The sequence below is a fragment of the Corvus cornix genome, chromosome 21, assembly GCF_000738735.6.
Source record: "Corvus cornix cornix isolate S_Up_H32 chromosome 21, ASM73873v5, whole genome shotgun sequence".
Taxonomy (NCBI): domain Eukaryota; kingdom Metazoa; phylum Chordata; class Aves; order Passeriformes; family Corvidae; genus Corvus; species Corvus cornix.
Window position 1 is genome coordinate 1,032,451 of NC_046350.1, and position 27,945 is coordinate 1,060,395.

General features: G+C 50.5%; 1 long non-coding RNA gene across 1 annotated transcript in view; it reads right to left on the bottom strand.

Annotated features, from left to right (window-relative positions):
* The window catches only part of LOC109146371, a 41,351-nt gene extending 36,017 nt beyond the window's left edge, over positions 1 to 5,334 (bottom strand). The window contains exons 1-2 of the long non-coding RNA XR_002048340.3: positions 4,480 to 5,334; positions 2,379 to 2,980 (exon numbers count right to left, since the gene is read on the bottom strand). This is a non-coding gene — a long non-coding RNA (uncharacterized LOC109146371). The remainder of the gene's footprint in view (positions 1 to 2,378; positions 2,981 to 4,479) is intronic.
* Between the last annotated feature and the right edge of the window lie 22,611 nt (positions 5,335 to 27,945).

Sequence of the window (27,945 nt, forward strand, 5' to 3'; positions counted from 1 at the left end):
TAGCTGCTGCTCTGTCCCTCCGCGCCTCTCCTGCAAGCAGGCTGCACACTCAGCTGCACCAGCTGATGAGAAGTCGAGCCTTAAAGTTTAACAAGAGCGCTGGGCTCCATAAGGAGAGCTTTACACTCTCTGCTGGTCAGCCAGTGCTCATAGTTTACCCTGGCTGCACACATGCTGGATAATCAGGTCCTGCTCTCTGCCACTAACAAAAGCCATAAACTGCCAGCCAGGCTGCACCCACCCAGCCCAGCCCCACGCTTCAGCCTCCAGGCACTAACCCTGCCTAACTCCCCCCGCACATTGATCACCCCAAGGAGCTGGTGGAGGGAATACAGCCCTGCTCCAAACAAGCAGCTTTTATCATCATGTGTGAGGACCGAGAGCTCCCTGCAGCAGCATTTATAGGGTGGCTTTCCAGTTCAAGACCCCAGCACAAGAACCACAGACCTGTCCTGGACACAAGGAGTTACGAGGCTTCCAGGGACCCTGGTCTCAGCCCAGCCTGTCCTAACCCTGGCACCAGCATTGCTCTCCACTATCATCAGTTAATCCTGCACATGCTAGCAAACACCCTGTAGAACCCCAGCATTCCCAAGCTACCCAACACCTTCTCTCCTCTTACAAAAGTATCCATGCCTGGCTTTCATTTTGGAAGGATCCCCAGATCCCTGGGGGAACTGTGGGGCAGACCTTAGTGTGGGTGGAAATGTTGGCAGAAGTCCATTTGCTCCCACAGCACCCCAGGGATCCAGAGGAGCCCAAGCCTGATCAGCAGGTGTCAGTTTGTGTCTTGGGGCTCTGGCAGGGAAGGGATCTGCTGCAGTAATTGAGGCAGCAGGAATGAGAGATATGTTCTGAAACAGTGATGGGCGGGGGCTGCACTTGGATCAGTCGGATCCAGGGCCCACAGTGATTTCCGAAAAGCACCCTTCCAAGCCCACCCGAAGCCTCACAGACCCTAGGAAGAGCCTCCCAAGAACAACCAGCCCTTTGAGAAACCTAAACCACTTTCTCCAACACCTCTGAACTCTGTCAGGAACATCGTTCATCAGAAAGCTAAAAGTGCCAAGCTGTTTTCCCTCGAGGGCAAATCTCCCTTGTGCTGTCAGGAGCAAAGCTGGCCAGGTTCTCATTGCTGCTTAAGGTGAATGCATGGTGTGTTTTACCAACTAATTGTGAAATGGCAGACTGCTTCAGAGGTAAAGGAGAAGCATTTTATTGTGAGCAGGAGAATTAATCATACCTGGGGCAGTACAGATGTCAGCAAAAAACAATGCAGAAAGGATTTCTCAGGAAGACTTCTTGACATGAATAGGAAGGTCTTTTTCAGGTCTTTTTAGATATGAATGAAAGATTCTCAGTGGTTGTTGTGACCCCTGTTTTTACCCTTGCTATCTAGATCCAAAAGAGGGATGTGTGTGCTAAAGCTACAAAATTATAAGGGGAAGGAGTTTTATTCAAGAAATGAAAATTTCCCAAGCCAAGGCGTCTGCTGCAGCACTAATTCATGACGTGTCCCACATAGTTTATGGCAGAGATTAAACAATACAAACAATACATTTCAAAAATGGCATTTAACTGAGAAAACAAGAACAGACTAGACTCCAACCCATCCATTGTGGTGCAATGCTGAGTTGTTGAGTTCTCAGCCCCAGCATTCAGGTCCTGCTCAAGGAAATACCCCTGGTTGCTGTTTACATGTGTGCAACCCAGCGTTTCGTCACACCTTTTTGTTTGTTGTGGAGTGAACCCCCTTGGTAACATGGCCACCCCCTTTTCCTCCCTTTGTGCATTTTCTCTGCCTGGGACTTGTTACTCTGGTCCCAAGGGATATGCTTTTCCATGGCTGTTTCCCATTTGGAGGCTGCATATGTACATGCTGGTGGAAGAAGAGAGCAACTCGGTCTTCTGATTCACTGCAGCCTTTCCCTATATTTTTCAAAGATATTGGTTATGATCAGCCAAGCTCTGCTGAGTACAGATTTATATCCTGACTCTGAGCTTGCCTCCACCAGCTCAGCCCAGTCTGTAAGGCAGAGGAGGCAGTGGTAGGTCTGGGATTTAGCGCTAGGGATGCAGTGTCCTCCTGGCAGCGCTGGAACTGTTGCTGCAGCCAGGTAGGGAAAGAAGAAATACTGATATGTGCAAGGATAGGGGTTAAAAAAAAACAAAGAAGAAAGTCTGAAATGTCTTATGTGAAACCAAGCAACATACAGCAAAGGTAAGGAGAAAAAGAGAGATGATACAGGCAACACTGAGTGGGGCTGTATAAAAAAACTGGGATAACAGCACTTCCTAATCGTATTTGGTGATAAATTCCCAAAGTTTGCCATGAAACCTCTCCCCACAGTTCCATTTAGGCTCAGGTGGCCACAAACCTGTTGCTGAGAAAAACAGGAGTCCTCCACCTTCCTCTTGACTTCCTCACCCATGCTGCCAAATATGCCCAACATCAGGGTTACCCTGCACACAGACTTGACCTGAAATCAGTAAAACTTGTCCAAGTAAAAAGCAGTAATAAAATGAAGAGGATGGGAAACAGAGCCAAGAACAATGATAGAACATGTTAGGGATATAAAACACCCCCAGAGATATGCCCTGACCAGCAGGTGAAGATGCATGTTTGACAACATAGCATTTTCTCCTCCAAGTTTTCTTACCAAGCATCACTTTTGCTTTTTGGAGGCTCTGCCCATGCTCTGCGGGATGGGATAGGGATGTCAAAGTCAGTTCACACTCCAGAGGAGATATGATCATGAGAAATCTGACTTTTCCCTCTTTATTATCCTTATTTGCCACATCTAGATGACGCTGGACATGACACAAGTTCACAGTGATGTCGTTTACCTGCATGTGCTTACATACCAACGCGGATGACATCAGTCTTGGGATTTGCTCAGGGGACCACCACCAGGAAATGACTTCTCTTAAAACACAAGGAAAGCTCGGTGCAGCCTTTGTAGCTTCTAGTCCAGCAAGCCTGTAATATTCACAGGAATGAGACTCAAATTTCTAATTATTGGCTGAGTTATTTGTAGCTTCATATGTTTTAAGGCCAGAAGGGACCATCATCTAGTCTGGCCTCCTTAAATGGAAAGCTCCATAAGCAACAACCAATTCCCTGAGCTTCATTACAGTAATGAGCTCAGGAGTCCTGCCGTTTCGTCTCTGGCTCTAACCACTAGACCCTGCCATGCCAAACACAGCTGCTCAGATCTGCCTCCAGCTCCAAAGGGAAGTCTAAGAGTTCCTCCTGAAGAGGCAATAAATCAAATACCAATGTCCACAGTGATGGGGAAGGATGACTGCCTGCATGCGCTGGCTCAGCCTGCCCAACAGGGAATTCAGGTCCTGGGTGCCTTGTCCAGGGCCAAGCACCAGCAAGGATATGCATCCAGCCAGCAGGCTGGGATGGAGTGATTTACTTTACCTTGATGTTGTTTCCCCTTTGGGGACATTATTTTGGGGAAGAGAGAGGAACCACTCACACTTGCCTGGTTTCACACCCTGGTGAATGCATTTCACCCCACTGGGATTGTTTCAAGGCAGGCAGTGCTGGTAACCAGAGACCCTGTGCGGCTGTGTAGCAGCTCTGGCGGGCTTTGTCCCTGCCTGGGCTCTTTGGATCAAATGGCACTAGAAACAATGTGGCTACTTCTCTCTTCTGTGCCCTGTGTCAAAAGCACATGCTGAAAACCCACCCAGGACCTCCCAGTACAGGCTTCACTAACCACCTCCCTCCTTGGGACAAGGGAAGATGGCCTCCAACTACTGCCACAGAACCCTGGGAGGGACAGCCCAGCTCTCTGTGGATTCATAGGAAACCACCTCTCTCTGACACAGGAAGAGATCTCTGAACTAGGACATGGCCAGGAAATGGGTTGGGAATTTTCAGGGGTGAGACATTCATCTTGTTCTGCTGCATCTTGCCCAGCTCCAGGCTGGGACCCCCCCCACCCATCAGGTGCTCATCTTCAGGTGCTCATCTTCAGGCACCAAGTTGAACGTTTGAACAAGAGAAGCCCTGGAATGGAGAAGTGTTGGTGCAGGAACCCAGGGCCTGGGGGGTAGGATTTGGAGCTCATCCACCTGAACGACACGCAGTGGGAAGGCAGCCCCCCACCCTCAGGGTGCTCCAGGAGCCACCAATCAAGGGCAGAAGCTCATGATTGCACTGGGGAGGGAAAGCTTGGCAGACAGGACACTACCAGTCATGCTAGGCTGGTGTTTGCACCTTCTTCCAGGTGTCCTTTCCTACCACTATTGCAATTTGCCTTTTCAGAGGCAATAGTGAGAGTACCTCAGGGTCTTCTCTGCTTCCCATTCAGGCCTCCCCATTATAGGATTTACTAAATGTCACTGTCACAGCTAATAGCCACCAGTAGCAACCACAGCTATGGGCAGATGGATGGGACGGGACGGGATGGGACGGGACAGGTCAGGATACACACAGCTTCATGAAAACAGAAGGCCACCCACCTCATGACCAGTTCATGGAGGAAGAAGCAGGAAGGAGGTGCTCCAAGTTCTTGGTCAGGACACTAACCACAGATTGTGTCTGCAATATGACAGCAGGGAAGAGGCAGGGAACCAACAAGCCAGAAAAACCAGAGCTTTGGACATGTTCCCTGGAGGCTGCCATAAATAAAATCAGCAGAAGAGCACTCATCCCATCAATCAGCAATGCTTCCCCAAGCACCATGAGCAATTCCCACACACCAGTTTGGACCACGCTGGCTGTGACACCCCTGTGAGTCACTGCCCCAGGGTCTACCTGGTGGGATGAGTTGGCTGCTGGTCACATTGCACAGCACAAGTTGCTTACTGGCATTGTCAGGGTTACCACCCATCCTCTCCTGCTGCCATGGTGTTTGTGGTGATAACAGAGGCAGCTCAAGGCTTCTCCTTCCTGCAGGCAAGAGGTAATTTAGTAGCTGCAGAGGAGCAGGCTTTGGGGAGGAGGAGGGTTGGGCTAGAGGTATGGCAGAGAAAGCATGGAATTTTGGAGCGCGCTGCTTATCCATGCCCTGAGTTGGACCAGACAACACCCTGTGTGTCCTTGGATATGCCCATCACCTCTTTAGGGGTGAGGCACAGAGACAGGCCATGCCAGATGACACATGCCAGATGACTGACATGAAGTACAGAGAGACATCTGCTGCTCATCCCATTCCTGCTGAGATGACTCAGCTCCTGCCTCAGGAGCCTGAACAGGAAGACTCGTGTGGTATGCAGAGCCCTCCAAAACCCAGCCTAGTCCCTTCAGGGCCCATAAGAAGCATCCCCATGGACAGGGTTTCTGTGTGGAGAGGAGAGATACAGACAGGCAGGGCTTTCCCCCAGCCTGGTCCCCCTCAGAGGCAGGAAGAGCATATTACAAGGGCTGGAGGGTCTGTAGCAGCCTGGGCAACATTTACCCTCTCATCCAAGCTGCAACAGGCAGGAGTCTGCAGCTGCGCAAGGTGTAAAGTTCTGCTGTTCTAAGCAGCACTATGTAAAAGTCTGGGCAGGGGGATGGGGAGGGGTGGAGAGCAGAACAGCAAGTCTAAGCCTCCCTCCCCATGCTCTCTACTACCTGAGCAAACCATCCTACCTTCATCATACATACCTTGGACAAGCTGTTGAAAGGGCATACACAGTACAGGACAAGGCCTGCAACAGAGATGCACAAACAGAGGTATGCAAAAAGCCTGGCTCCTGGAGCCCTGCTGAATGGACAGGGCAGCCTTTGCCAGTGCAGTTACCCTAAACTGGTCCTGTCAGGACCTGTTTCATCAGTCTTTATGCTCAGCTTTTCTATAGCAGGGAACATCAACAAAATGTGGAAACTGAGTCTCAGTGACACACAAGGCTGGACTTAGAGGGCATCTCATCACAGCCTCATTTTGCACCAGCATCCTCATTGAGCCTAGCTGTCCTCACATGAGTCATGGCTTCATCATGAGGCTCAGCCAGATGATCTCTCTCTGTACAAGGGGAAGACAGATATTTGTCCAAGACCCTTGTCTTGAGTACAGAAGCATGAAACAAGTTGGGTAAAAGGGTGGAGAGAGGAGCAGAGGGAGCTTTGCACCCTGCCTGACATGGAGCCTGACTGGACCTTCTCCTGCAAGGTACAATGAACCATACATCCCCAAATTGTCTGCTTCTACCCCAAGGATTACAAAGGCCTCACTGCCAACCAGGGTTTGGTGCCCAGCAGGGCAGTGACAAGCAGTGCAACTGCCCAGCAGGACAATCAGGGCAGTGAGGACAGCTGGTCTCGCCTAGCCTGAGAGCCCAGGATGGCAGGGAAGTAGCAGCCTCCTCCACCCTCATCCCACACAAAAGGGTAGATGGCCTCCTAATCACCTATCCATGGGAAAGAGGAGACTTGCTCTCTGGAAACAGAAGGGCTAGACAATCTCAGGCAGATTGACTTATTGCAGACTTCTGGGGTGATAAATCGTGGCTAATTGTGGGCAGGTGACAGAGCAGACTAAGGGAAAAGGAGCTGGGGACATTCACTGCCCGGCAGCTGCTGCCCAGCCCTGCCCCCTTCTTTTACTGCTCCTTTCAGGCCACTTGAATTGTGCAAACGCAGTGCTTTCCAAAACCTGCCGAATCTCCCTCGCAAGGTTCCTGCCCCCTCCCTTCCCGCTCCCTTTCAGAGCTCCTGTCCTCTCCCTTCCCACTTCCTCCCTTGCCGCCGGCTCTCATTCCTGTCTCTGGGATAGGAGGTCCGCGGTCGGGGGGGAGGAGCCGCCCTGCCACCCACAGGCTCATGCCATCAAGCAGCCCTTCTGATGCCACAGCACAGGACTCTGAGGATGTTTTTCCATCCCCATGAGACCCATGTGTCTTCTCCAGGTTCTGCTCTCAGCCCTGATGCAAGTGGCTCACCTGGACAGAAGACACAGTACCATGTTCTGGATATGGATATCTTCAACATCCCACTTAAGGAGACACCATGTTAAGCAGCCCTGGTGTGGCTTTGATTTGGACCCCAATGAAGGGAAAAATCCACTTGGATCTCAGGTCACAGTAGGGCTAACTTGAAAGCAGAGCCTGTAAGGGGAGGATCCAAGGGATCAGCTTGAGGAAATGGGCTTTGCCCAGCACATGCTGAAAGGCCAGGAGACAGCAGGTGCTCAGCAGTCCCTGCTGGACCCTACATGGATGACTCAGGCTGCCTGGCCTTATCCCACACTTCTGTTAGCTCTTTCCTCCTTGCTCCACCATGTGCCCTGGTGAGATAGAAAAACAGACACTAATGGGGACACACCAGCAGCAGTTTTCACAAGCCGTAGCTTTCCAGAAACTCCTCTGGGAAGAGCCAGATCAGTGCTTATTACAAACTGGATGAAAGCATCCCACAGGTGGGACAGGGAAGGTGATGACCCTTACAAGAGGCTGGATAACACACAGGACAGCATCAAGCAAGGTCACTAGCTCAGCTGAGCCTACTCTAAGAGCCCAGTCCTGGACACAGTTAGGACTGGATCTTTTAACAGGTTGGGTAGGTCAATCAGGGCAGACGCTCCCTACCCAAACCACTCCAGGCTGCTTTTGTGAGGGGTGTTCTCAAGTTCTCTGTGCTGTGTTTGAAGACAATATTTGGCAATTCTCCCCTTCTCACTGCCTCTTGCTCACACTTGTCTGCTTCTTCACAGCTTGTCAGAAAATCATACCCACTCTGGAAAAGCAGTTTAAAATCAAGTCTTAGCAGGCAGCTGAAAATTAGTGAGGGATATGTTATGCAAAGGAGCTAAAATTAACTCTTCCCTTCACTCTAGAGGGTCTGCTCCACTCTACGCACCCACCGTCCACCCTAAGCCACTGACCAATAGTCTGACAGCAATTAGCTGGAGAGAAGCAGCTGGCAACCATCAGCTACTTGTAACCATGCATTAACTGGATTTATCACAGGCTTGGAAATTATGAGTATTTGCCCATAAATGCACCATTTCCATTTCACTCAGCCACATATACCCAAAAGTTAAAAGTCCATATCTAAGTACATCCCTCAGCTCCCTTTATAGACAGTGGTGACCTCTTTTCAGTATCTGGCTTGGGATGAGCTGTATCATCCTGTGGAGGGCTATATTCCTCACTGCTGACTTACAGAAGTCTGTGGTGAACGCCCGAACTGTCACCAAATTGTCTCATGGAAAGGAAGCACTCTTTGCATGATGGAGCTTTTCCTCAAGTCCCTCCCAATAAGATTTCAACTTTTGAAAGACAGGTGTCTGCCAAGGAAGGTGGGAGCCTCCCTTGGAATGGAAAATATTACCCCCTTCCCTCTGAATCATTGTAACTTTGAAATTAAGGAGCTTTCAGGCAAAGATATGGGAAAAGGAATAACAGTTCTTTACTAGCATGTATAACAAGGCAAGGAAGCAACAGCAAAAGCAGCAACAACAAACAGAACCAGAGACCCAGTGCCGGCCTCTATCGGCCGCAGGCGCTTTCCCCTCGGTGCAGTTCCACTCACGGCCGGCAGGGGCGCTGCTGGCTCCCGGCCGGGCAGGGCAGGTGCGGTGATTCCCCCGCGCCTGCAGGGGGCGCTGTGGCGCGAGATTGGCTGTCTCTGTCTCCACGTGGCAATGGCGGCTCAGCCAGCGAGAGAAAGAGAAAAGGGCCTTTCCTTTGCAAACTTGCGGGAAGTAGCTGGTCTCAGTGCCCCTCGGGACACTGAATGGATTGCAGCAGGAAACCTCGGAGGCAGCAGGCTGGAACAGCAGAGGCGGGCACAGCCGGGATGACAAACACAGTGTAGCAGAAAACTCCGGGCGTGCCAGAAGCTGTGGGGTGGCAGAATGTTGGGTTAAAATGTAGCAAGAAGCCCTGAAACACACCGGCAGAGAACAGCGGGGCTGGGCAGGGAATCGCTCCCCTGGGTAGCTCACCGGGGATGGCTGATACTGGGGTTGGGCTGCGCAGTGGGAGCGGTCCCCGGCAGTGAACTGGGTGCTCAACAAAAAAACAGGCAAAACCCACACGGCAACAAGTCTCTCTCCTCAGAGAGATCACACCGCATGGGCGTGGAGTTGACTTGCCTCAGCAGAAGGAAGCAACTGCCCCTCGCCCCCCCCACCTCTCACAGAAGATCTCGGGCTGGCTCTCACCCATCACAATACTTCCAGAGCTGGGCTTGGCAGGGATGGGGGGGTGGGGGGGTGCAGAGCAGTGACTACCCTGGACTCACAAAAAAAAAAAAAGGTATGGGATAAAAAACCATCCCCCAAGACATATGTCCTTTGCAAATAGGTTCCCCAATGTTGAACAATGTTGACCACATTATATGCTCTTCCTTCTGTTGCCTACATACTTACAAAAGTCCATCCTGTTGTTTTTGAATTCCCAGCCAGATTCAATTTCACTTGGGCTTTGGCTTTTCTAACGTCAATCCTGTGTGCTTTGACAATGCTTCTGTATTTGTTCCAGTTATCCAACCTTACTTCTACCCTGTATGCTTCTTTCTCTTGTTTTAGTTTTGCTAGGATCTCTTTATTCATCCGTGCAGACTTCTTGGCATTTTTGCCTGACTTAATATTTGTTGGAATGGAAGTCCCTTGAGCTTGCAAAAGGAACTCAAAGAATCTTGTCCATCAGAAATATTTCTTAGTTAGTCCTGGTGTCTCAGGACAATTTTCATCCAAAGCTGGATGTGATTGGATTAAGCAAAGACAAGATTTAAACCTGCCCAAAGTAACGTGGTTGCAGGTAAGAATACATCCCCATGATACAAGACGTGGCAACAGGAGCTGAGCCATCTTCTTCTGCAGCCCAATCTTTTCCAGCAGAAAGCCTCGCCCATAAAGGTGTCTCTGTGCACCCCTCAAATGTTTCATGGGCAGTTGCAGTACAAGATGGGTAGACATTTGTGCAATAAAAAGTGATTGCTGCCAGGTTTTGTCACAACCAGTCTCTTTCAAGGGTAAAAGAACTAAACTCAAGATTAAATGGATGAGCTTGTAGGTGAGGTCTGCCCAAGTCTGTGCAATTGACTTGGGGTATTTTCAATAATCTTGGCACAATTAAACTCACGGCAGATGTATGACGTTGTCAGCATACCTGCAAGGTTCTCAAGAGACAACAGGACATCATGTCTCAAAATAATTTGCGGAGTCCATCAAGGATCCTCTGATTTGGGCATCTGTAGATCATGCATCATTGTCACCTGTGCACATGCTTATCTGCCCAGGTGTCTGAGGGCTTACCAGGAACCATATGAGAGTTATTCCAATGCAGAACCCAAATGTATGCTCGGACAGTTTGAAGCTCCTGAAGCCTCACTCATCAACAGTTAATAGCACTTCAGCTTTTAGCAGATATCAATCTTCTTGGAAGCAACTGATCTCCCTCTTGCTAAAACTAATTTAGTGAGAGACTTGCTCACCACCTTCCATATCCAAGATATGGATATCTGGTTGCTCCAGAATTTGATTGTGATGAAACAGGAGAGCAGTCCCTGTCTGCTGAGCATACCATGCTCATATGGTGATGGAGACTGATGGAGCAGCATCGCCTCAGAAGCAGAGTGCCAACCAACACAGAAACCTAATTAAATGTGACCAGGAGATGGCTTTACCCACATCACTTCCAGCCCTCTCTGCCCAGAGAAATGGGTTCAATAAGGCAAAGGCCCACCTGTGAAGCTGTTTGACAGCCCAGGCATTAACACATGGCCTTACATCACTTGTGTTTAGCTTCAGCCCAAGCAGGTGCCTCCACACTCCCATTCCAATAAGGCCTCAGTAGCTTTGCCACCCATCCCACACAGCTGCAGTCCCCACTTGGGCCAGGAAAGTCCTACTATGATAGGTCACAGTGTCCCTGAGACAGTGCCCTGTCCCCAGAGTGGCATGGGAGGCTCTCGAATTCCAGCAGCTACTTGCTGGCCCAAGGCACTTCTGCTTAAGCTCACATTGGGCACATCAGATGTTTATCACCTGCCCTCACCTTGGGAAGACAAACCAGGCAGTCTGAGCACTGGGGTTGTTGAGGCTGGTGCAATCAGCCTTGTCCCATGCTGGCTTGCAGTGTCCAAGGGAGGGGAGGGGAAGGGAGACACTTGAACATCCCTGTCCTCTGTACCAAGCTCTGAGCACCCTGTAGCCACTGCCTGGGCCAGGGGAGACTTGCATTGAAATGTCAGGGACTTAACTAAACCTCCGCAATTTCTGGGGCAGCAGGACAGCTCTTCCCCAAGGGCCCATCTGCCTCTCCTGCTCACTAAGGCAGACCCAAGGTTGCTACACTTAACCACCATCCTGTTACGAAAATTCAATGGGTTTCCCATGGTCTGGTCCCTGAAGAAAATACGGACAGACAGAGCCCTGCTCCTTGCCTCCCCTCTCATCCCACCTGGTCCTTCCTGCATTCATGGAGCCAGCTGCAAACCACCCCAAGAGTCTTTGCAGGGATCCTTCTGCCTGGACTGCAGATGCAGGGTGAAGCCTCTGTGGCAGCAATGCACTACCCCAGCACAGTTCTGCCTGCAAGGTGCTGGATAACCACCCTGGCACAGAGCATCCTTTCACCTCCAGGGATGGAAAGTGCCATGCACTCGGAAGAGACATATCAGACCCTGCTTCCAAATCTTTGCTTGCTCTCTCTGGTATCCTGTGACTGCCTGCACAACTGTAGATGGCCAGACATTATCCCTCCTACTGCCACAGTGCTCTAATCCTTAGTCCTGGGAGAGGGCTGTGATCTGACCCCTCTCCTTCAATAGCTCATTTCCTTATTTAAGTACTTTCATTGCTGCCCAAGATTGTGGGGATAGACCCTTCCAGGCAGCTCAAGCACCATAGGAATCACCCCCTTGGCTGGCTGTGCTCCCCACAGCCTCATGCTGGGGTCACAGCAGCTGCTGCAACCAGCCCAGCCAGCCCCAGGCTTGCAAGAGCATCCGGTTCCTGCCAGCACCCAGCATCACTGGGTGGGTGTTTGTCTGCCTTTCTCTTTTGAAAGGAGTTTCCATAGGAACAGGCAGGCCAGCAGCCCTCTGCAGTGTGGTTCTGGTGTATTACCCAGCGTGAAAGTGCACAGCTGCCCAGTATTGTCCAGCAGCTGTTACCACATCCGCCAGCACTCGCTCAGCAGCAACATTGGAGCATTATGAGGCCACTCAGCCATGGAGATTGTGGGGCTCTGTCAAGTAAACACTGGGACTCAGAGCTGGAGATGTGCTTCCTCGTCAGGTCTGTTCCCAGTCTTTCACCTGAAGCATCTTAGTGCCTCCCAGCAGTGCAACAGGGGACATGGTAGAAACCTGTCCCACGTGCTGTTCCCACACTGCTGCCCTGTTCAGGTCCTGGGGTGGACAGCCACCAGCCCCTCAGCCCAGTCGGTTCCCCATCATGACCTCAAAAGCATTCCAGACCCCCCGGGTGAGGATGCAAGAACAGTGTCCATGCTCGGCATCCCCTCCCACTTGGAGGGAAAGGGAGATGGGTCACTGGGACCCATCTGCGTGTGTGGCATCAGCCTACTGCTGCAGCCGCTTGGTGCGGGGTTGGCAGCACAGTAGCAAAAGTAGCTGCGCGGGGGGCCTGGATCAGGCTGGATCTGGCTGGAGGAGGAGGCACACTGCATTTCCCAGACCAGTGCTGCCAGCAGAACTGCTGTTGAGGTCCATCCAAAACCTAAAGCCTCCTTCCCCAGCTGGGAACTGCGCAGCTCCCCTTCCTCCCTCCACCCCGTCCCCTGACACCGGCTGCAGCTGCCTCTCCCGACACTGAAGGGCGCTCTCCGAAAGCCCGGCTGGCGCAGTGCTGCTGCAGGATGATGACCCGAGGGCTCAGAGCCCTCAGCCGGCTCTCACAGTGCCGTGTGTGTACCCGCACGTAGCTCATCTGACACGGGGCTGGGAATGACTTGGTGGAGGGAGTCTCCACAGGCCATCTTTAGGATGGGGTGCTGTCCTTCCAGGAGGTTTTTCAGCTGGAAGGAAATACCTTTAGTGGGCAATTCCTTCCAAATCTCTCATTATTCCTGGTAGCCAGATGTTCCCCTGCAGCTTCTGAAGAGACAGGAGCTGCAGGTCTCTGTCATTTTTTCTTCCCCACCAGATCAACCTATTTCTCTCTTTCTTCCCTCATGTCACATCCCTGTGGTGATGGCGAGGGGTGGGGAGCAAGGACACTGTGAGGGTGAGGGAAAAGGCTTCATGAGAGAAGGTAGAGTGTGGTGGGCTACACTGGGAAGAGGCAAGGGATGGAGGGCACAGGGGATGGACAGAGCAGGAGAGGAGGAGTAAGGGGCAGGGGAAGGATGCATTTTATAATTCACTGTTCCACTAACCCCCTAAATAGAGTCACCCTGGCCTGGACAGGACAGACAGCTGGAGGTTAGCAAATGCTTCCTCCTCCCCCAGACAGGGAACAGCAGTAGGGAGGCAGCTGGGGGGCCCTGGCTGTCTGAAGTCCCAACTGCCCCGCACTGCTCCCACCCCATCAATCCTGGGAGCATCCCATGTGTGGCTGTGCCCCTGTCACATTTGTTCTGGGGCAAGGTCTGTAAGCCTCCAGCCCTCTCAACTCAGTTTTTCACTAGTGTGGGTCAGGAACTCAGAGCATGGAGCAGGATCAGGCCCAAGCCCTGCTTTCCCTTGGCTCTGCTGGATCAAGGTCCTACTGTTTTGGATAGGCTGGGTTGCAGCATCACCCAAGCCATGGGGTGAGGGGGTGGGAAGCGAGGGTGCATATACCAGCAGCAGATCACGGTGACTGTCTTGTGCATGGCCAGGAGATCCCTGGTCTGTGGTTCTTGCAGGCTGAGAGCTTCTCCCCATCCAGTCCCACCCTTCTGGACATACCCACAGCACTCTGGTGTCTCATCCAGGACAAGGTCCTTTCCTGGTTCAGAGTGACATTCTGGGTACCCCCAGGAGTCATCCCCAACTGCTGTACACTGTAATGGTCTAGAAAGAGAGGAGAGATCAGATTAAAGATCTCTCCATTCAGAGCTGGAGGGTTCAGAACAGGATGTGCTCTTCCCCCTGACACCCAGAGGTGAATGTAAAAGGGCACAGGGTTACATTGGGACCACTGCTGTGACTTGAACTGAATTTTGAGCTTCATCTTAGCCCCAGAGATGTTGGAGCAAAATCCTTCTGGACATCTCTGAAGGGGAAAGGTGACTATTTTATTTGTTTGTTTGTTTGTTTTTATTTTGCAAACATGGCTGCCCTGGCTCATCCTCTGCGTGACCACAGCACAGTTTGGGGCCAAAGCAGAGCCTCCCACCAGTTCTGGTCACAACAACCCTTCAGACTGCAGACTTTGGTAAACATGTCTCCATGAAACCTTTCTCTTTGTTGTTCTTGTTTTCAAACCCAAAGTATTTGCTCCAAGGAGCAGCTGGGAACAGCAGAGTGGGCAGGGTTATGTTGGGACCTTGTGTGGCATCCCCTCGGCATGTGTACCATGCTTCTCTCCTACTCTCGCACCTACTGGGACAGAATCTGGCAGAGGAGCTAATGCTGGTGCCCCAAAGCAGGGAAATAGCTGAAGGACTGAACAAGAGGGAAGTTTTGTACCTTGTTCCTTGAATAGCTTCTATGGAAAAATTGGTCAGAAATCATTCACCAAAGGGAGGTTTTGAAGACACAATCAGATTTTCACCTAATGAGTTCTTTTCATTAAAACATTTGCTTTCAGAGAAAATTTTCAGTGTTTCATCTGAAAGAAAGAAAAAGCAATGAATTCAAAAACACCACTGCCACATCTCCCAGCAAAGGGAAAGCTGGGTTGACCCTGCCATGCAGATGAAGAGTGAAACCCAGAACACCTGAAGGGCCAAGGTCTGTGTGTAGCTGAAAGAAGTCTGCCCTCCCCAACAGTCAGATTGTCAATTTTTGCCAAATAGCTCAAACATCCCCGAGAAACAAATCTCCTGATGTGCCACTGGCTGTTGAATTGTTGTGGACCAGGCAGCAGTGACAGAGATTCGCAACCAGGGGAGTTCTGTTAGTTGTCCCTATACATGAGACAACTCTGCAAGAACCTTTTAAGACATAGAAGCATGAAAATAAGCAAGGCCAGGGGCATCCAGGGAGAACAGTTCACTCAGCATCCCAGCCTAACCATGGCATAAGGCATCTTGCCTTGCCCCTTCCATCCCAGTGCTGGGCTCCTACATCCTCTGCCCCTGAGCTCAGCCAAAGCTCAGTAACTGCCAGCTAAGTCATTAGTGTGGCACAGCCCCAAAGCCTGGCAGGGAGACAGGGCATAAAAGAAAGACTCTGTGACATGGACCAGAAGGACAGTCCTGGCAGACTGCACCTGGCAGGGACCCAGAGATGCTGCTACAGCCGACATCCCCAGCCGCCACCACAGCAAGGCCAGGTTGGGCGCCAGGAGATGTGGTTTGCATGGAGCTATTGTTCCATGGGAAACTGGCTGTCTTCCTGCTCTTCATCTGTCAGCAGGATTTTCAGAGAATATGTTCCCAAATATGAAGTGAATGTGGCAGGCTGAGCTGGAGCCCTTTGCTAGAAAACCTGGACGTCAGAGTGGGTCCGGTTTAATCCCAGAGTCTGTGAGAATCAGTGTAAAGTAGCATATCAAGTGAACTTTTCACTCTGTGGCAGGAGGGATTACCACATCCCCTTTGTTTGTTGTGCACTGCGTAACTGAAAACACTTTAACCCTTTCTTGCAGCCCTGCGGCACTAAGTACCCATGAAAATTCCTAGGAAAACTGCAGCTGTTCCAGTCTCCGCTGGTTGGGGGGTGACGGGTACACTCATTTTCCATGAGCTATTGCTCCTAGGCTCCCTCTTGGCTAGGGAAATGGGTCCTGTTTTAAAATGCCTCACCACAGAGCTCCTTGGGAAGGTTTTGCATCAGGCAGTGCAGGCAGCACCAGGTGCTCCCAACTTTCTCATAGCCCTGGCCTGGCAAAACCTTGGAGGAGGCTCCACTGGTTCCATGTCCAAGTGAGTTTTGCAGCTACAGAGCAGCAGTTTCAGCCCTTTCAGCACCCACACAACTCACCAGTCTGTCATCTTTTACTGCGCTGCATTAGTGCAGTTCCAAGGAGAAAAAAACGCACAGGAAAATCCTGCCAAAATATTAAAGTGAGATCATTTCCTATTAGAAAATGTTCCCTGTGAAGAAGCAAGTTTCGATGTGAAGCAAATCAGAAAAGTTATTTTGGTTCAAGATGAATGAAAATGCAAATGCTGGCCTCTGAGAAGTTTATTTCTAATAAATCACGTTTCATTCCTCCCTCCTCTTTCTTGGTTCTTTTCCAGTTGAAATGCCTCAAAATTTCATCAGTGCTGGACAAGTCACCAGGTGACATGGTGTCATGGTTTTAATGCTCCTATTCCTACTTGATAACTTTCCTACAGTTGGAGAAAACAAAGGGGAAATAAAATGGAGGAAAGGCAGAAAAGCCAGACTCCAGGACATGAGTCATCTCACTGCCCTCAGCAGCAAACTGAGATGAAAGAGAGAAAACTTCCTGTTTCCAGTTTCAAAAGACAGGCTTTGAAATGCAACCCGAAAAGCTGAATTTGAAACTGGACTTTCCACCTTATCCTGTAAATTCCACAGAGTATTGGAGACATGAAAAATTACCTTTTTTTTTTTTTTTTCCTGGAAAGGAAAGCATTAAAATAAAACTTTCTAGTTGGGGGATTTTTTCCTTTAGGAAGTTGGTGGTGTCACCTCTGCAGCAGCTTCTCATCAGTCTCAAGCTCACTGGGTAGGCCCCACATGCCACATTTGCTTCTCAGGATGCAGTTTTTACTCTCTCCAATCTGCACTGTGTCCATCACCTCCCAGTCACTCCCCACCCTGGCCTCAACAATGCTTGGTCACAACAAGCCTTCCCTCCAACTCCCTCCTCTGGAAATGCCCAAAGGAAAGCAGCTGAGCAACCCTCTGCTCATCCACTGAAAAAAAATTCTTTAAGGTCAGTTCAGGAGCTTTCTGGGGGAAATTTTAGTTATTTCATGTGTTTGCAGCACAAGGACCACAACATGATGTTCATGACCAGCACTAAAGTGGGCAGTGCAATGCTTTCAGTCCAGGCATGGACTCCAGCCCAGCACCCAGAATCTCTAGATAGACAGTGCGTGTTCACTAGGAGATAAGGACCAGGTCTGGATCCTGGACCCTCTCCATTATACTCTTTCTTGCTCTTCATTTGGGTGTTAAGAGCTAATGGGCTGAATTAATGACTCCTCCAACCCTGGCACTAAAGGAAGGTTCCAGGTTTCCCAGCCCTCTTTGCCAGGTGCTAGGAATCATCCTGGTTTCCTTCCTTCCTGGTCTCTTCATGGCCCTGGGCTCAGTGCCATGAAGCTCTGCACCTTCCTGCTACCAAGGAGCTGCAAAGCATCCACATCTAAGCAAAATCCTCAGCACAGCTGGGACAGATGCTGGTCCGGTATCCCAAATTGCCTTTGGGTGAAAATGAATGAACTCTCCTTGTGAATGCTGGGCAGGTACTGCCCAGACAATTGACTGCAAATATTCAATTACACTTTGAAATGCATCTTAAGAGAGCCAACCTGCTCTCTTAAGAATGCACTTTCCTAGGCAAACACATGGAAAACCACATTGTAAGCTCAACTGCTCACTGAAAATGAATTTCTGAATCATTTAAGTAAGCACTAGTGGTGGGAACTGGGGATCTGGCACCTAAGACAAAATCGTCAAAAGGCAGAGTTCCTTTCTTGGAATGGATAAGTGGGTCAAACAGCTCATCTTACCTGGTCTTCAACCCTTGCTCGTCATCCTCTTGTCCCATAGGATGGCAAGGGTCACACACAAACCATTTCTTTGGAGTCTCTGTTCTTTTTTGATGTGTTTCTGCTTCTGTTCTTGCCCTAACAGGCGACCATGTGTACTGATGATGAGACAAGGAGCACAGGGCCAGATGTAGGCAGGATCCATCCAAGTGGCTGCCTCTAGCTGGAGGCTGATCTATGAGATATGGACATACTTCTTGCTTGTCAGTCCCCCCAGCCCGGTGCCTTTCCATGCCCTGGCACCCTCGGTCAGCCTGCGTCACCCAGTGCTCAAAACCTTCCCAGGGTGGCTGCCTGAGGGACCTACTCCAGGTCATGGCTGATGGGGCATTTCCCTGGATGGGGAGTCAGAGCCCAGCTCTGCCTTTGCCTTGCAGAGCCAGCTCTGCCAGTGGGGGGAGTGTGACCTTGTGACTCCCACAAATCCCAAATTAATTAATCCTGGGGACACTGGGGCAGCATGAACAACCTGTTTGATTTCTCTGCAGTTTTTTCCTGGGGCTCAAAGGGATTAGTGCAGGCGGGAACAGGGAAATATAACAAGGGGCTCAGCTTTCAGCTCCCGCTCCCAGCCAGCAGACTTCTGTTCTTACCAGAGGTATTAACAGCAGTAATCCACACTGTCTCTGAGCGTTATCTGTGTGTGGCATCCTCTTCCTCTCACCCTTGCCCTCTCAAGTATGCTTCCATGCTCAACTCACTAGTGTGTGTTCATGTCCTGCCTGATGAACTTGCACCATCCTTGTTCCTCCTTGACACATGCCCCTCTGTGCACATCCCATCCCCCTGTATCCTATGGCATATGCAATGCCCCACACAGAGCCCACCCAAATTACTATGGGGCCATACACTTCTTGCATATCTGTCCCTATAGCCCAACACACTTCATGTACAACTCATTGATGCACTCTCACATGCACATGAATACCCTGTGATGCTTGAGCATATCTGCATCTGTTCCCCATGCATGCACATCTCACTCATATAAACTCACATGGGCTCACAGTTTGCCTCCTCACATGCTCTGCACCAAATTCTATCTCAGCTCTGCATGACCAGCCTGCTCATGCTGTAGTCTGTGGGCTCATGCCATTTCTCTTAGGCCATTCTTCCATGACTCCTTGTGGAGAGTGTTGGGCATGCTGGTCCGCAGGGACAACTGCACCATGAGTGTGGTGCTCCAGAGTCAACATATGATGTTCAAATCCTTAATGAAAAGGAGTTTTGTTACAGCTTGAGCAGGTACCAAATGCAAGGACCCATTTGGCCTTGGTATCATCTCAGTGCAAAGCAGCCTTTGATGGAAATGGGTGAGCTGCAACCATCTGCTCCTGCCAACAGATCTACGAGTGCTGTTGCAGTTTGTCACAACTTTTAGAACCCTTGGGGTAGCTGGGAGCAGAGGGCATCCCTGTGAACCAGAAGGCTTGGGCATCTCTGGGAACACTTTGGGTCACTCAACTGAGTTACTGGCTCCAGTGCCTGGCCATGGCTGCTGAGGTCCCAGATAACAGAGAGTTGAGGATGGCTGGATTGAGTGCCCCCTGACCACCATTCATGCTTTGTATCCAGTGCTTCATCATCCAGACAGGAAGATGTGAAGACCCAGAGGGTCCTGAGCACAGTTACCCTTAGGATAAGGGAAGCAGAAAAGTATGGAGTAGACAAAAGTGATGGGATATTGTTAAAACATGAATCACAGGGGTGTGAGAGGTGGCCCCTGAATGGGCAAGGAGGAATGACCTGCTGCTAACTCAGAATAGACCCATAGAAGATCTCACTATTGTGCCTGTTGCTATTAACCAACAGCATCTGTCATGTGCAAACACAATATCCTCTTCTCCAGGAGAGAAGGGGAGAAACCAGTGAGAGATAATGGGAACCCTCCTAAGAATGATCAAGTTCCTTACAATGTGGTTTTCCATGTGTTTGCCTAGGAAAGTGCATTCTTAAGAGAGCAGGTTGGCTCTCTTAAGATGCATTTCAAAGTGTAATTGAATATTTGCAGTCAATTGTCTGGGCAGTACCTGCCCAGCATTCACAAGGAGAGTTCATTCATTTTCACCCAAAGGCAATTTGGGATACCGGACCAGCATCTGTCCCAGCTGTGCTGAGGATTTTGCTTAGATGTGGATGCTTTGCAGCTCCTTGGTAGCAGGAAGGTGCAGAGCTTCATGGCACTGAGCCCAGGGCCATGAAGAGACCAGGAAGGAAGGAAACCAGGATGATTCCTAGCACCTGGCAAAGAGGGCTGGGAAACCTGGAACCTTCCTTTAGTGCCAGGGTTGGAGGAGTCATTAATTCAGCCCATTAGCTCTTAACACCCAAATGAAGAGCAAGAAAGAGTATAATGGAGAGGGTCCAGGATCCAGACCTGGTCCTCATCCTCTGGTGAATTGCTCCTTGCCACAGTAAAACCTTAATCCCTTAAGTACAGGCACTTTGAAACTGTCCAAATCAAAGTGCAACATCCCAGGCGCCCACTTGCCAGCCTGCTCCAGGAGCAGGCTTTCAAGATCTTAAAGGAAATAGGCTGCCTCAGTCACCAGCTGGTGCTGCTAGAATGAAGAACTCTGAACAAAGCTGGACCTTATCCCTCCAAACCAAGATATTCAGCCTTGCAATCACCCATTCCCCTGGCTCCTAGGTCTGTGCTTCTTTCTGTTCCATCTCTGCTCCAAGCCTCAATCAAGCAGCTGAAAACTCATTATCAGCCCAGTATGGACAGCCTGAGACCGGCTGTGTGGAGAGGATGGCAGCTCCCTGCCTAGTTCCAAGGAGTTTATAGTCAGAGACGGCTCTGGTAGCCAGGGAAAGCCCTCATGAAACAATGACAGAGTGCCCAATTGATGAGACCCTGGTCCCTGACCTTCAATCCCTTGGCAGCTTCCCAGGTTATCCCAAAATGAAATGGTGCTGCACAGTGGGACTGGAAAAGTTAGCCAAGGCTTGGTGCAGACTGCCACTGTCCATAGAGTCCATCCAGAGTGATAACCTAGGGGGACAGAGACAGATCAGCCTTCCCACTAGCTGACTCTGCCTGCTTTGATGAAATCTCCCCTCTTAAAACCAAAGATCCTGCTTTCCAGCAGTCACAGAGATTTGTCTTTCCTGTAGTCTGGCTGAGGTGGTGTCCAAACTGAGAACACTGAGGCCACAAAACAAGTGTTCCCCACACTTGGGTAGAGTGGGTGATATATAAAAATCTTTGCCTTCTCCTTGGCATGGGCAGTTCTCATGGGAACAGCCTGCCTGGAGGCAGAGGCTTCCCCAAATGCAGATGGACAAGCAGCAGCTCCCAACCTGCCAAAACCCAGAACTCATTGAGCCGCTAATTCAGTCCTTAGCTCAGTATCAGCATGTGTACATGACACTCTCCACATATGTGAAGGGTAACATAATTAATCATTGGTGCAAACTCCTCATGTGAAATGGACAGGGGCTCAGACCCAGAGTGCTTGTGAGTAACTCCATCCTAGTGACTGCTTTGTGGTGACGAAGAAACATAAAGGTCTGAAGTAACAAAATACTCGGTTCTCCAAGGTAGCAGGATCCCGATCTTGGACCAGCATAGCCTCATGCTGCACATTTCTGATCATACTCAGTACCTTTCTCCCAGCCTAGTTCTCCTCCATCCTTTCTGACGTTGAACAATCCACACCACACACAACAACAGTGGATTTTCTGCAGGGCTGGAACACATCCCCTTTACTGCACTGTTTGTTGCATATTGTTATCAGCCTGGTCATTCAAACCCAAATTCATCCCTCCTGAGCTTGCCAGGCCAGATGGTAAGGGTATGTTATATGAAGGGTCCTGTGCAGTATCAAAAGGTGAGGGAGTTACAAACTGTATCACCAGCAGGTATGTTCCCCACTGCTCTGGACTCGATGGAAAGCTGGGTTTACAAGGGCTGTGCATTGAACATGGCCAAATAACTCAAGGAAGCATGACTGGGGGTCATGTGTACAAGACCGGGTCTTTTCTCTTGGAAAGCAGCAGCACTGAAAGGGCCTCAGGCAATTGTGGAAACAACTTGAGCTGAGCATAAGCTTCCAGGACAAAAGAGAGCTTAGCTGGCAAACAGTGTTACAGGCTTTAGCAGAGGGACAGTGAATAGAGGGGAAGCAGCCTATCCCTGAGCATGGCAGGAGGAAGTCCATCGCTGCCATATGGACACAGGTCCATTGCTGGCACTTCAAAGAATTTGTTGACAACATGGAGGAAACGAAGGAGGGGGCGCAAGCACAAGTCAAAGTCTAGAAAAGCTGCCTCCAAGCAAGAGGCAGCAGCAGCTTTAGGTTACCAGAGAGATGCTCAAGTTGTGGCCCGGCTGCACACCTGCAAGGAGGTGTTTGAGAGCAAGTGAGTTTCGGTTCTGCAGAGAACAGATGCAGCAGATACACATGCTTTGCAGCAGGGAAAGCAATAAAATATGGGAACAGGTGACTTGAGGACCTGGTGGCGCACTGCTTCTCTGGGCTCAAAGCTGACTATCCCAATTTCAAAGCCCTGTCCTGGGTTTGGCCATAGATCTGAGCTTGGGGCAGGGGATGTACCACCACAGTCCTACAGCAAGTTCCTGGCAGCAGGACAGACCAATGCATCAGAGCTGTCCCTCTGTTCCAGAGTCTCCACCTTGCACAGAGCAGGGAACAAGTAACTCAGGAGGGTGTACAAGGCACGCATTTTTTTTTTCCCAGACAGAGCCTTAGATAAAGAAGAGGGTCAGGATTAATGCAGCTGCTGCCCCCAGACCAACTGCACTACAGGCTTGTCTGCTGGAGCAAAGCACTCAAACCTGCCCACCTTTGTCTAGCAACTGATCTAAAGGCTTGTCCCTCCCCAAATACGTGGCCCCCTGGCCTGGCCTGAATGCATGTCTTTGCCAGAGCCTGCCGTTCAGCTGAGCGTGTCTCTGGTGGCTGGTTTTGAGTGTCTGGAAGCCCTCCTGGTATGGCAGGGTCTGGGGCTGGTGTTCTGACCTTACAGCCATCTCCCCAATGCTGTTATCAACCTGATGTGGCCTCAGGTTTTGCAGAGGCCAGTGCTGTCCATCAGGGTTTGCTAGGGAAGAAACTGCCGGGGCAGCAGCACTGCGGGTGCTCAAGGGGCATCCATCTTCCTGGGAATCCTTCCTCACCCCCATGGGATCCCCACCTCCTCAGGGCCTGAGCCACTGGACTGTCATTCCTGAGCTCTTCCAGAGGCTCCCTGAGTATCACAGCAGCCAGTTCCCTTCACTTCCTCATGTGCATGCCCTGCCCTGCCCCACAGTCTGTACCGGGATGCCTCTGCATCCAGCCTCAAGATCAGCCATAAGCAAAATGGGTCTTTGAGAAACTAATGCCAAGAAAAGCCCAAGTAACCTCAGAATACGACTGGTGGAGTTATGGGGCACAAAGAAATATTGAGGTCGCTCATCCCATGTCCTCCTCACAACCAGCAGGACATGACGTGTCAGCACAAATCACAGAAACTGAAATGCATGTCCCAGCTTTGTTCTGAATACCTCCCAGCTGACAGACTGTGGATGTAGGATGAATTTGTCCCCCCATCTGCTTGCTTTTCAGAGCCCTTACTGCACCTGGCTTTCACCAACCCTGCGTGGCAGTGAGTACTACTGTTCAGTTACACACAGTAGAAAGACCCTTCCTTTAGCTGGATTTGCACCTGCTGACATCTCCCCTTGGCAAATCAGCTTCTTCACCTGTTCTAACTTACAAAATTACATTCTTGCTCAGGCTGTGACAAAATAAGACCTTTTAGTGATGGAGCTTGTCAGGGGCTTTTGGAAAACCAAGGACACTTTTCTAAGTGACTCTCCCTGATTTACGTATGTTTCTTCCTTCAGCTTGCTGCCCTGGAGATGCACCACCTCTGCAGCAAGTAGTCATCACAACCTTCTTCCAGGTGAACATGCACATGTCTATTAATACAAGTTTCTATTTTAATATTGATAATTTGCTCAGTGACCTTTAGTTTCCTAGGTCTTTATTTCAAAAACCTGGTATCATATTTACCTGCCTTCTGGGACAGAAATTTAGACAGCAGGGCCCACTGAACACCTAATTTGGTTCCAGCCATTCTGAGTTCCGTGTTCCCTGGTGACCTTCTGTACAGTTTATCAGCTTGTTTTGAAACTTTCCCACTCAACTCCTTGGCACCAGGCAATTTCTCATCTCTGTTCTCCTGGGAGGCAGTGCTGCAAACTCCAGAGACAGGCAGGGGTTTCCCACACAATTGTGATCACTTCTTCCAGTGGTGGTCATAGGGCATCTCCCTGCCCAGGCAGCGTCACTGCTGGGATGCCTAAAACCCCTCCGTTAAGAAACAAGCCCCATCATCTCCTTGGATTGGCTGTGGGACCAGGTGCCATCCCCCGGGCAGGAACAGGTCTCTACCTAATCTAGGGGAGCAAGATACACCTCAGCAAAGAAAAGGACAATTTCGAGGTGCAGATTTCAGCATTTCCCCTGCTCCAGAGGCCAGTCTGTTCATATACCATTTACCCCATCCCACCACGCAACCCCCGGCTTTTCACATCTCTGCTGCCTGTGGTATTTCAGGGTGGTAGGGCAAGAGCACACCTATGCACATGGCTGACCCTGCGGACAAGTCGGGGTGTGCAAGGTGTGCATGTGACCCATCACCTATGGATTTGATAGCCCTCAGTGATCCAGGCAGGGAATTATCCAGGTGCAGCCCCTGCTCGCACCTCTCCGTGGCTATAACCAGAGCAAAGTGAGTTTCTTCCATGCCAGAACCAACATTAGCCTGCAGAAATATCGTTCTTCTCCTTCCCTATGGACAGAGGTTTAGCACTGGCCCACCAGCTCCCTAGAAGCAGGGCAGGTGAAGCCAAATACTTTTACTAATCCCAGCTCCGAAGAGCTGCTCTCAGGTTACAGACGATGTGAATAGGATCTATGTTCCAGGGTGATCAGACTTCCTGGAATTTCTGCAGGACCAGTTATCTGTTCCTGTAACCATCTGCAGCTGAATGTGCTGGTATGGCCCACGTCCAAAATGCTCCCATCTCCTCAGAGCCCGATCTGAGGTCTTTGAGTGAAGCACGGGTGGCAGCAGAAAAACTACCCCGCAGCTTCACACATGGGTCTCCCAACTGAACAGCCCAGAGCACCTCAGAAATCTGATATCCGCAGCCTTCCATGGCCCAGATGAGAAGAGACAAAGAACTCTCAGCCACCAGATGTGCCAAGTGTGACTCCCTAACTTATATCCAGCCACAACCTGACACTGACCGCATGGATTCATTTAGGGTTGACTCAGCTCTGCAGCATCACTGAGAGATTGCAGCACACCTGAAACGTCCCTGAGTTGTCCTGTCCCTGGAGGAGTCTCTCAGATCAAGAGGAATCCTCACATCGCCGCCTGCTTTTTCCTAGTAGGTCTGATGATGCCTTGGGACGTCATGAGGCCCTCCAGGGTGGGCTGATGGTGGAAGCTTGTCCTTTGATGAAGGCAAAGGGGACTGCAGTGAGCAAACAGCTCAAGCCAAGTGAATCCAGACAATGAATATCTCTCCACACCCATTGCAGAAGACACTGCAGTCTCCACTGCAGTGCAGAGTACAGTGTTTTTTCCTCTTTGCTACTAATGCTGGTTTCCTGAAAAAAGTCTTAGGGTTTGCAGGCATCACTGCAGGACTTAGGGAGTATTCAGGCTGGCATATACACCCTGTCCACAGGCTCCCCTGCTGCCCAAAAGGCAGCTTCCAAGCCTCTGAGTACCTCCCTCTTCCACGGCCACCCATGTTACAGCAGCAGAGATGAGCAGAGGTGCTGTCTGTCACCCAGCTGTGCCTGTTAGGGACCAGCAGATGCAGTTCTGCCAGGTGAATGACACCATTGCATATGCATGAAAAATGCTTAACGCAGCACCTGTGTCCAGTCTTGGGCCTGACCAGAACAGCAGCTCACAGGCAGGAGGATGGAGCTGAGTAGCTGTGGTTTATGGGGTAACTTCATCCCTGCTCCCCATTGCAGTCACTAACACCAGTAGCACTGCACCTCTGATCCCAACCTGCAAATATGCTATGTGTCCTTTCTGCCATCAGTCACCTCCATAAGGACCACAGTGCTACTCTATTCCCTGCCCAGCTCATACCTGGCCATTCATAGTCTTGCAGTTGCTTCCCTGCTAAAGACTCTGCTTGCCCATGAATTTGCCTCTCTGCTTTCCATCCTGAGACATTGTAGGCAGGAAGAACTGCCAGGGAACCATGGAGAAAACATCCTCTTTATCCCGTTTTCCACCATCCTGCAGCCCTGATGCTACATTTCTCCAGCCTTTCCAGCCATCATATACATGGTGACATACATCCCTAGTTTTTCCTCTGTGTATCCTTGGATCAGCCTAAGTAGTTGCCTGACAGCACAGGCAGCCTGTCCTCTCATGGCAAATTCTGCTCAGGGCTTCACACATTAATAGACAGCAATTAACCACATGAAAAATGACAGAAAAGTCCATGGACAGACAGTCACTTTGGTCTGTGCTTCCTGCTCCTCAGCAAAGCATGTTCTTTGCCAGGCTTTGCAGGGGAGAAAACACTTTTGTGTGTGAGAAGCTGTGTGGCAATAGCAGCCTCAGCAGCATGAGACATAAATCTGATGGCAGAGCATCCTTAGCCAGATGAAACCATCCTGCAAGATCTCTGTCTGCTGCTCCTGGGACAAAATCCACAGAAGGAGCTGGAAACACTTTATCAGAGTTTTCCAAGAAGAAAACAGGGGGTCCAGATCCACTACCAGTGAGCCCTGGTGCTTGTTGTAGATCCTGGTCACCTCAGCGTCTGAGCAGGGTTTCTAGGAGAGCACCATCCTCACCACTGCAATCTGGTTCTCAGGGAGTGGTCTGTGTCCTGAGGAATGTGGCTCTTGAACTGAACTCCAAAGGCTTTTGCAAGCCTTTCAATCCCAAACACAGGGACTGAGAAGGGGGTGAGTGCCCCCTGAGGAGGGGAGAGCAGTGGGATAGGATTAGAGCTGGCACTAACGCCCTGCTCTCCGCAGCGGCATCTGAGCAGCACAGGGAGAGGTCAGGATTAGGGGAAATCCTTTGAGACCAAAGGGGAGTTAAGCAGCTCTCTCCTTGCACACACAGAGGGGGGACCCCCAAACCTCCACCCTGGAAAAGGCCATGCTGGGGGCAGAAGGCAAGGGGCAGCCTTTGTCCCTTTGATTCAAAGCAGAGAGCAATTAGGTGATGGACTTAGAGCACAGGGAGCACCACTCCCTGCCTCCACAGGGATCTCTCTCTGTTTCTCTGCTTTCTTTCATTCTCCACCCCAGCTCCTAAATCCATCTGCACTAGGTCTTTAATTGCATTAGCTCAGCACCTTTCACTGGGAAAAATTTAAGATGGTTTCAATACAGTGATTGCTTTTTACAGCCCTGGGACAGGTTTGACAGCAACCACAAGGAGTGGTTTAACACAGAGAAATTTATCCTGGGTGCCTGTTACATCTAAAGTACAGTAGGTGCTCTTAGAAACCCAGCCCCTGTAGCAACTTGGAATGACAGGTTTCATAAAAAACACACCCATATTTTGTGAGAAGACAGAGATTGAAGACAGGAATCCCAAATGGACAACTCAGAGGCTCCAGCCTCTGCAACTCTGAGGACCTGACGCTTTGTGTTCGCAACACTGAACATCACTTACAGGCTGCTTGGAGACAACTTTGGACACCCTGGCACCCCCTCAAGCTCCAGAGACATGGATCAGCCAGGCAAGCCCAGTGGGTAATGGAGCCCCTTGAGGGCCGGGAAGGTGCTGCTCTCTCCATATCCTCCTCCATCCTTCTCCACTCCAGTGGTAGCTCCTCCACCCCTGTAGAGATGCAGGCACCAACTGCTGCCAGGTCTTTGGGAAAATGGTATCAAACCAGCCTTACACTGCCTCCTCCTCCTCCCTGTTTCCCATGTTCCTTGCTTGGCAGCATTTAGTAATGAATGCACCACTACCTGTGACGGACAAAGGGTGCTCACCCCGTGCAAGTGGGCAGCCTCGCTCTGCTCAGATCCCAATCTCTGCTCGAATTTGGTCGAGGATGGGAGTTCTCCCACTATCTAGGAATGCCCACGGAGCCACTCCATGTCCATCTCCCTTCTCAGGTCAGCTCCGAGAGGTCAGGAGCCCTGCAGGGGCAAAGGAAAATGCTCCAAATATCTC